Here is an 11,807-nt window from a genome sequence, read left to right on the forward strand (position 1 = left end):
GCCTCTACCTTACGTGCAGGTAGCGGCCGTACTGTGCGTAGACGGGCTTCAGCTCCTGGTCCACGGGGTGCATCGCTTTCTCGCCGTAGTGCCTCTGCTGCGTCCCCTGTTGCGTCCCCTGCGTCTCACAGGACACCAGGTGTACTAGTGTGGAGTGATGGTGCTGGTTTTATTCCCCGAATTCCTGCCTTTGACAATCAAGACGTTGGGATTACAGATCTTTTCCCTGATAATGGTGATGATATGAGTGAATGTGATTATTTTACCGCATTCTATGATGAGCCCCTCATGGAATATATTGTACACCAAACGAACCTTCATGCGATGCGGCTCATCTCATTAGAAAAGATATATCAGAATTTTTACGCTTGCAACGTTGGAAAGACACCAATATAGGGGAAATGTATGTGTTTCTTGCAATATGTATATTGATGAAACACTGTGTCAAACACGCTATCACAGATTACTGGAGCAAAGATCTGACTATTCCAACACCTTTCTTTGGGAAATATATGTCCAGAGACAGATTTCAGATTCTCCTCAGGTGTGTGCATTTTGCAACTAATGAGGACCGGACTGAGGAGGATAGACTTTGGCGAGTGAGGCACTATATAAATGAGGTGATTGGAAAATTCAGAGATTTTTACGTACCAGCACAGAAGCTGGTGATTGACGAATCCCTTATACTATTCAAAGGACGTGTTTCATTCAAACAGTATATTCCCTCAAAACGAAACAGATTTGGCTTGAAATTCTTTGTACTGTGTGACTGTGAAACAGGATACGTGTTACACATGATTCTGTATTCAGCTAGCGATGTAGACATTCCCGGTAACGACGAACATGGTTTCTCTGGTAGTGAGGTCAAGTCACTAATGGCACCATGGATGAACAAGGGCCACATCCTATACACAGATAATTACTATACAAGTCCATTGCTAGCTAAGTTCTTGATTGAAAATAGAAACGGGTTGGTTGGCACAGTAAAGCCACGAAGAAGGGAAATGCCAGTGTTTGTCAGTGGACTTGCAGTTGGTGAGTGCCAGGTACGGAAATGTGATGACATTCTCTCAGTACGGTGGAAAGACAAGAGAGAAGTGAACCTGCTGACAACCGTTCATGATGGAACAATGTTGAACAGTGGCAAGGTGCACCGTGTAACGAGAGAACCAGTATATAAGCCAGATTGTGTTCTTGACTACAATATCAACATGCGTTTGATTGATAAGGCTGACATGATGATTGACACTATCGAGTGTGTGCGGAAAACATTGAAGTGGACGAAAAAAGTGTTTTTCCATCTTGTTGACATGAGCATGTTGAACTGCTATAATTTGTACCTGGTGAAAACTGGACGTAAACCTGTGTTCCGTTCACTTGCTTTTACACTTGCAACACAGTTATTAGCAAAGTTTGGTCAAGAAGTCCCTGGTATACGAAGACCAATCATGAACCCAGTGTTGCAGCATGATGCAACACCCAGGCTCGCTCATATGGATGCCTTTCAGCAACACAGACTAAAGAATTTGCCAGCAGGTGGAAAGCGTGCAATAGGCCAACGTGCATGCGTAGTATGTAAAACAACAAAACGAAGAGAGCAAAAACGTAAAATGGTGCAAACATGATGTGAAGGGTGTGGAGTTGCATTGTGTGCTGTCGACTGCTTCAACGACTATCACTCACTCCAAGACTTTTAAATGTGTAATAATAGTGCAAAAACCTGTACATAGTGCGTGCTAGTGTGTACATATAAAATAATGAACATTGTGATTACTGTACATAATATAATGCCATAATGGAAAACGTTTGTGCGCGCATGTGTATACTCGATGTGTGCAACATATATTGACAATAACTGTCAAGTGACATTATGTGCAACATAATTAGTGACTAATATTGTAAAGAATACATGCGTAAACACTGTAAATAATGACGCGAAAATAAATTCGTGGCAACTGTGGCTGCTGGAAGACCGTGCGCGACGCCTCCGGGACGCACAGTGCATGAGCGAACATGCAAACTGTGACGTCATCACACATCTTCTCGGCGCAATTACATCGCCGGTAAGTACAATAGAATTTTTTTTATTTTTGCCGTGATCAGAGAACACGACTTAACAGGTTAGGAAGAAAAAAAAAAAATTTTTATTTTTTTTTGCACCTGTGGGTGTCAATCAGTATATAGCCATGCGCCATTTAAGGGTTAAAGTAAATATATTAAAGTTAAATTGTTCATACTTTGTGTTTTACGTGTTCCTCCCTCTAACTTACCACAGACAACGGGCAAGCAGTCTATCTTTTTTTGTAAGTGTGACCAGGCTTTGACACCTGCCATTGGAGGACTGCCGAACATCAACACTACAACACTTTCCCGTCACAATATATATATAAATATATATATATATATATATATATATATATATATATATATATATATATATGTCGTACCTAATAGCCAGAACGCACTTCTCAGCCTACTATTCAAGGCCCAATTTGCCTAATAAGCCAAGTTTTCATGAATTAATGTTTTTTCGTCTACCTAACCTACCTAACCTAACCTAACCTAGCTTTTTTTGGCTACCTAACTTAACCTTACCTATAAATATAGGTTAGGTTAGGTTAGGTAGGGTTGGTTAGGTTCGGTCATATATCTACGTTAATTTTAACTCCAATAAAAAAAAATTGACCTCATACATAGAGAAAAGGGTTGCTTTATCATTTCATAAGAAAAAAATTATAGTAAATATATTAATTCAGGAAAACTTGGCTTATTAGGCAAATCGGGCCTTGAATAGTAGGCTGAGAAGTGAGTTCTGGCTACTAGGTACGACATATATATATATATATATATATATATATATATATATATATATATATATATATATGTCGTACCTAGTAGCCAGAACGCCCTTCTCAGCCTACTATGTAAGGCCCGATTTGCCTAATAAGCCAAGTTTTCATGAATTAATTGTTTTTCGATTACCTAACCTACCTAACCTAACCTAACCTAACTTTTTCGGCTACCTAACCTAACCTAACCTATGAAGATAGGTTAGGTTAGGTTAGGTAGGGTTGATTAGGTTTGGTCATATATCTGCGTTAATTTTAACTCCAATAAAAAAAAATTGACTTATACATAATGAAATGGGTAGCTTTATCATTTCATAAGAAAAAAAATAGAGAAAATATATTAATTCAGGAAAACTTGGCTTATTAGGCAAATCAGGCCTTGCATAGTAGGCTGAAAAGTGCGTTCTGGCTACTAGGTACGACATATATATATATATATATATATATATATATATATATATATATATATATATATATATATATATATATATATATATATATATATATTAGTATATTTTGGTAGCAGTCTTTCTTGTAAACATATATTATTAAATATGGCCGAAAAAGTAAGATTAATAATTCTAATACGAATTTTCTCGATCTTTCTTATGTTTCCTTGCACATAAGAAAACACACACTTTTCACCATCAACAGTGAAAAGAAACATAAGAAAGATCGAGAAAATTCGTGTTAGAATTATTAATCTTACTTTTTCGGTCATATATATATATATATATATATATATATATATATATATATATATATATATATATATATATATATATATATATATATATAACTGAAAACTCACACCCCAGAAGTGACTCGAACCCATACTCCCAGAAGCAACGCAACTGGTATGTACAAGACGCCTTAATCCACTTGACCATCACGACCGGACATAATGAGGTGATAGCCGAGGCTATATGAACCACCCCACCGCCGGCACTCGGATAGTTATCTTGGGCATAGCATTTTACCAAATCACCTCATTCTTTGGGGCACACGTGAGGAACACAAATGCGAACAAGCCTGAATGGTCCCCAGGACATATGCAACTGAAAACTCACACCCCAGAAGTGACTCGAACCTATACTCCCAGAAGCAACGCAACTGGTATGTACAAGACGCCTTAATCCACTTGACCATCACGACCGGACATAATGAGGTGATAGCCGAGGCTATATGAACCACCCAACCGCCGGCACTCGGATAGTTATCTTGGGCATAGCATTTTACCAAATCACCTCATTCTATGGGGCACACGTGAGGAACACAAATGCGAACAAGCCTGAATGGTCCCCAGGACATATGCAACTGAAAACTCACACCCCAGAAGTGACTCGAACCCATACTCCAAGAAGCAACGCAACTGGTATGTACAAGACGCCTTAATCCACTTGACCATCACGACCGGACATAATGAGGTGATAGCCGAGGCTATATGAACCACCCCACCGCCGGCACTCGGATAGTTATCTTGGGCATAGCATTTTACCAAATCACCTCATTCTTTGGGGCACACGTGAGGAACACAAATGCGAACAAGCCTGAATGGTCCCCAGGACATATGCAACTGAAAACTCACACCCCAGAAGTGACTCGAACCCATACTCCCAGAAGCAACGCAACTGGTATGTACAAGACGCCTTAATCCACTTGACCATCACGACCGGACATAATGAGGTGATAGCCGAGGCTATATGAACCACCCCACCGCCGGCACTCGGATAGTTATCTTGGGCATAGCATTTTACCAAATCACCTCATTCTTTGGGGCACACGTGAGGAACACAAATGCGAACAAGCCTGAATGGTCCCCAGGACATATGCAACTGAAAACTCACACCCCAGAAGTGACTCGAACCCATACTCCCAGAAGCAACGCAACTGGTATGTACAAGACGCCTTAATCCAATTGACCATCACGACCGGACATAATGAGGTGATAGCCGAGGCTATTTGAACCACCCCACCGCCGGCACTCGGATAGTAATCTTGGGCATAGCATTTTACCAAATCACCTCATTCTTTGGGGCACACGTGAGGAACACAAATGCGAACAAGCCTGAATGGTCCCCAGGACAATATGCAACTGAAAACTCACACCCCAGAAGTGACTCGAACCCATACTCCCAGATGCCACGCAACTGGTATGTACAAGACGCCTTAATCCACTTGACCATCACGACCGGACATAATGAGGTGATAGCCGAGGCTATTTGAACCACCCCACCGCCGGCACTCGGATAGTAATCTTGGGCATAGCATTTTACCAAATCACCTCATTCTTTGGGGCACACGTGAGGAACACAAATGCGAACAAGCCTGAATGGTCCCCAGGACAATATGCAACTGAAAACTCACACCCCAGAAGTGACTCGAACCCATACTCCCAGATGCCACGCAACTGGTATGTACAAGACGCCTTAATCCACTTGACCATCACGACCGGACATAATGAGGTGATAGCCGAGGCTATTTGAACCACCCCACCGCCGGCACTTGGATAGTAATCTTGGGCATAGCATTTTACCAAATCACCTCATTCTTTGGGGCACACGTGAGGAACACAAATGCGAACAAGCCTGAATGGTCCCCAGGACAATATGCAACTGAAAACTCACACCCCAGAAGTGACTCGAACCCATACTCCCAGATGCCACGCAACTGGTATGTACAAGACGCCATAATCCACTTGACCATCACGACCGGACATAATGAGGTGATAGCCGAGGCTATTTGAACCACCCCACCGCCGGCACTCGGATAGTAATCTTGGGCATAGCATTTTACCAAATCACCTCATTCTTTGGGGCACACGTGAGGAACACAAATGTGAACAAGCCTGAATGGTCCCCAGGACAATATGCAACTGAAAACTCACACCCCAGAAGTGACTCGAACCCATACTCCCAGATGCCACGCAACTGGTATGTACAAGACGCCTTAATCCACTTGACCATCACGACCGGACATAATGAGGTGATAGCCGAGGCTATTTGAACCACCCCACCGCCGGCACTCGGATAGTAATCTTGGGCATAGCATTTTACCAAATCACCTCATTCTTTGGGGCACACGTGAGGAACACAAATGCGAACAAGCCTGAATGGTCCCCAGGACAATATGCAACTGAAAACTCACACCCCAGAAGTGACTCGAACCCATACTCCCAGATGCCACGCAACTGGTATGTACAAGACACCTTAATCCACTTGACCATCACGACCGGACATAATGAGGTGATAGCCGAGGCTATTTGAACCACCCCACCGCCGGCACTCGGATAGTAATCTTGGGCATAGCATTTTACCAAATCACCTCATTCTTTGGGGCACACGTGAGGAACACAAATGCGAAAAACCTGAATGGTCCCCAGGACAATTTGCAACTGAAAACTCACACCCCAGAAGTGACTCGAACCCATACTCCCAGATGCCACGCAACTGGTATGTACAAGACGCCTTAATCCACTTGACCATCACGACCGGACATAATGAGGTGATAGCCGAGGCTATTTGAACCACCCCACCGCCGGCACTCGGATAGTAATCTTGGGCATAGCATTTTACCAAATCACCTCATTCTTTGGGGCACACGTGAGGAACACAAATGCGAACAAGCCTGAATGGTCCCCAGGACAATATGCAACTGAAAACTCACACCCCAGAAGTGACTCGAACCCATACTCCCAGATGCCACGCAACTGGTATGTACAAGACGCCTTAATCCACTTGACCATCACGACCGGACATAATGAGGTGATAGCCGAGGCTATTTGAACCACCCCACCGCCGGCACTCGGATAGTAATCTTGGGCATAGCATTTTACCAAATCACCTCATTCTTTGGGGCACACGTGAGGAACACAAATGCGAACAAGCCTGAATGGTCCCCAGGACAATATGCAACTGAAAACTCACACCCCAGAAGTGACTCGAACCCATACTCCCAGATGCCACGCAACTGGTATGTACAAGACGCCTTAATCCACTTGACCATCACGACCGGACATAATGAGGTGATAGCCGAGGCTATTTGAACCACCCCACCGCCGGCACTCGGATAGTAATCTTGGGCATAGCATTTTACCAAATCACCTCATTCTTTGGGGCACACGTGAGGAACACAAATGCGAACAAGCCTGAATGGTCCCCAGGACAATATGCAACTGAAAACTCACACCCCAGAAGTGACTCGAACCCATACTCCCAGATGCCACGCAACTGGTATGTACAAGACGCCTTAATCCACTTGACCATCACGACCGGACATAATGAGGTGATAGCCGAGGCTATTTGAACCACCCCACCGCCGGCACTCGGATAGTAATCTTGGGCATAGCATTTTACCAAATCACCTCATTCTTTGGGGCACACGTGAGGAACACAAATGCGAACAAGCCTGAATGGTCCCCAGGACAATATGCAACTGAAAACTCACACCCCAGAAGTGACTCGAACCCATACTCCCAGATGCCACGCAACTGGTATGTACAAGACGCCTTAATCCACTTGACCATCACGACCGGACATAATGAGGTGATAGCCGAGGCTATTTGAACCACCCCACCGCCGGCACTTGGATAGTAATCTTGGGCATAGCATTTTACCAAATCACCTCATTCTTTGGGGCACACGTGAGGAACACAAATGCGAACAAGCCTGAATGGTCCCCAGGACAATATGCAACTGAAAACTCACACCCCAGAAGTGACTCGAACCCATACTCCCAGATGCCACGCAACTGGTATGTACAAGACGCCTTAATCCACTTGACCATCACGACCGGACATAATGAGGTGATAGCCGAGGCTATTTGAACCACCCCACCGCCGGCACTCGGATAGTAATCTTGGGCATAGCATTTTACCAAATCACCTCATTCTTTGGGGCACACGTGAGGAACACAAATGTGAACAAGCCTGAATGGTCCCCAGGACAATATGCAACTGAAAACTCACACCCCAGAAGTGACTCGAACCCATACTCCCAGATGCCACGCAACTGGTATGTACAAGACGCCTTAATCCACTTGACCATCACGACCGGACATAATGAGGTGATAGCCGAGGCTATTTGAACCACCCCACCGCCGGCACTCGGATAGTAATCTTGGGCATAGCATTTTACCAAATCACCTCATTCTTTGGGGCACACGTGAGGAACACAAATGCGAACAAGTCTGAATGGTCCCCAGGACAATATGCAACTGAAAACTCACACCCCAGAAGTGACTCGAACCCATACTCCCAGATGCCACGCAACTGGTATGTACAAGACGCCTTAATCCACTTGACCATCACGACCGGACATAATGAGGTGATAGCCGAGGCTATTTGAACCACCCCACCGCCGGCACTCGGATAGTAATCTTGGGCATAGCATTTTACCAAATCACCTCATTCTTTGGGGCACACGTGAGGAACACAAATGCGAAAAAGCCTGAATGGTCCCCAGGACAATTTGCAACTGAAAACTCACACCCCAGAAGTGACTCGAACCCATACTCCCAGATGCCACGCAACTGGTATGTACAAGACGCCTTAATCCACTTGACCATCACGACCGGACATAATGAGGTGATAGCCGAGGCTATTTGAACCACCCCACCGCCGGCACTCGGATAGTAATCTTGGGCATAGCATTTTACCAAATCACCTCATTCTTTGGGGCACACGTGAGGAACACAAATGCGAACAAGCCTGAATGGTCCCCAGGACAATATGCAACTGAAAACTCACACCCCAGAAGTGACTCGAACCCATACTCCCAGATGCCACGCAACTGGTATGTACAAGACGCCTTAATCCACTTGACCATCACGACCGGACATAATGAGGTGATAGCCGAGGCTATTTGAACCACCCCACCGCCGGCACTCGGATAGTAATCTTGGGCATAGCATTTTACCAAATCACCTCATTCTTTGGGGCACACGTGAGGAACACAAATGCGAACAAGCCTGAATGGTCCCCAGGACAATATGCAACTGAAAACTCACACCCCAGAAGTGACTCGAACCCATACTCCCAGATGCCACGCAACTGGTATGTACAAGACGCCTTAATCCACTTGACCATCACGACCGGACATAATGAGGTGATAGCCGAGGCTATTTGAACCACCCCACCGCCGGCACTCGGATAGTAATCTTGGGCATAGCATTTTACCAAATCACCTCATTTTTTGGGGCACACGTGAGGAACACAAATGCGAACAAGCCTGAATGGTCCCCAGGACAATATGCAACTGAAAACTCACACCCCAGAAGTGACTCGAACCCATACTCCCAGATGCCACGCAACTGGTATGTACAAGACGCCTTAATCCACTTGACCATCACGACCGGACATAATGAGGTGATAGCCGAGGCTATTTGAACCACCCCACCGCCGGCACTCGGATAGTAATCTTGGGCATAGCATTTTACCAAATCACCTCATTCTTTGGGGCACACGTGAGGAACACAAATGCGAACAAGCCTGAATGGTCCCCAGGACAATATGCAACTGAAAACTCACACCCCAGAAGTGACTCGAACCCATACTCCCAGATGCCACGCAACTGGTATGTACAAGACGCCTTAATCCACTTGACCATCACGACCGGACATAATGAGGTGATAGCCGAGGCTATTTGAACCACCCCACCGCCGGCACTTGGATAGTAATCTAGGGCATAGCATTTTACCAAATCACCTCATTCTTTGGGGCACACGTGAGGAACACAAATGCGAACAAGCCTGAATGGTCCCCAGGACAATATGCAACTGAAAACTCACACCCCAGAAGTGACTCGAACCCATACTCCCAGATGCCACGCAACTGGTATGTACAAGACGCTTTAATCCACTTGACCATCACGACCGGACATAATGAGGTGATAGCCGAGGCTATTTGAACCACCCCACCGCCGGCACTCGGATAGTAATCTTGGGCATAGCATTTTACCAAATCACCTCATTCTTTGGGGCACACGTGAGGAACACAAATGCGAACAAGCCTGAATGGTCCCCAGGACAATATGCAACTGAAAACTCACACCCCAGAAGTGACTCGAACCCATACTCCCAGATGCCACGCAACTGGTATGTACAAGACGCCTTAATCCACTTGACCATCACGACCGGACATAATGAGGTGATAGCCGAGGCTATTTGAACCACCCCACCGCCGGCACTCGGATAGTAATCTTGGGCATAGCATTTTACCAAATCACCTCATTCTTTGGGGCACACGTGAGGAACACAAATGCGAACAAGCCTGAATGGTCCCCAGGACAATATGCAACTGAAAACTCACACCCCAGAAGTGACTCGAACCCATACTCCCAGATGCCACGCAACTGGTATGTACAAGACGCCTTAATCCACTTGACCATCACGACCGGACATAATGAGGTGATAGCCGAGGCTATTTGAACCACCCCACCGCCGGCACTCGGATAGTAATCTTGGGCATAGCATTTTACCAAATCACCTCATTCTTTGGGGCACACGTGAGGAACACAAATGCGAACAAGCCTGAATGGTCCCCAGGACAATATGCAACTGAAAACTCACACCCCAGAAGTGACTCGAACCCATACTCCCAGATGCCACGCAACTGGTATGTACAAGACGCCTTAATCCACTTGACCATCACGACCGGACATAATGAGGTGATAGCCGAGGCTATTTGAACCACCCCACCGCCGGCACTCGGATAGTAATCTTGGGCATAGCATTTTACCAAATCACCTCATTCTTTGGGGCACACGTGAGGAACACAAATGCGAACAAGCCTGAATGGTCCCCAGGACAATATGCAACTGAAAACTCACACCCAGAAGTGACTCGAACCCATACTCCCAGATGCCACGCAACTGGTATGTACAAGACGCCTTAATCCACTTGACCATCACGACCGGACATAATGAGGTGATAGCCGAGGCTATTTGAACCACCCCACCGCCGGCACTCGGATAGTAATCTTGGGCATAGCATTTTACCAAATCACCTCAATCTTTGGGGCACACGTGAGGAACACAAATGCGAACAAGCCTGAATGGTCCCCAGGACAATATGCAACTGAAAACTCACACCCCAGAAGTGACTCGAACCCATACTCCCAGATGCCACGCAACTGGTATGTACAAGACGCCTTAATCCACTTGACCATCACGATTGGACATAATGAGGTGATAGCCGAGGCTATTTGAACCACCCCACCGCCGGCACTCGGATAGTAATCTTGGGCATAGCATTTTACCAAATCACCTCATTCTTTGGGGCACACGTGAGGAACACAAATGCGAACAAGCCTGAATGGTCCCCAGGACAATATGCAACTGAAAACTCACACCCCAGAAGTGACTCGAACCCATACTCCCAGATGCCACGCAACTGGTATGTACAAGACGCCTTAATCCACTTGACCATCACGACCGGACATAATGAGGTGATAGCCGAGGCTATTTGAACCACCCCACCGCCGGCACTCGGATAGTAATCTTGGGCATAGCATTTTACCAAATCACCTCATTCTTTGGGGCACACGTGAGGAACACAAATGCGAACAAGCCTGAATGGTCCCCAGGACAATATGCAACTGAAAACTCACACCCCAGAAGTGACTCGAACCCATACTCCCAGATGCCACGCAACTGGTATGTACAAGACGCCTTAATCCACTTGACCATCACGACCGGACATAATGAGATGAAAGCCGAGGCTATTTGAACCACCCCACCGCCGGCACTCGGATAGTAATCTTGGGCATAGCATTTTATCAAATCACCTCATTCTTTGGGGCACACATGAGGAACACAAATGCGAACAAGCCTGAATGGTCCCCAGGACAATATGCAACTGAAAACTCACACCCCAGAAGTGACTCGAACCCATACTCCCAGATGCCACGCAACTGGTATGTACAAGACGCCTTAATCCACTTGACCATCACGACCGGACATA

This window comes from Procambarus clarkii, chromosome 33 (genome assembly GCF_040958095.1).
Source record: "Procambarus clarkii isolate CNS0578487 chromosome 33, FALCON_Pclarkii_2.0, whole genome shotgun sequence".
NCBI classification, from domain to species: Eukaryota; Metazoa; Arthropoda; class Malacostraca; order Decapoda; family Cambaridae; genus Procambarus; species Procambarus clarkii.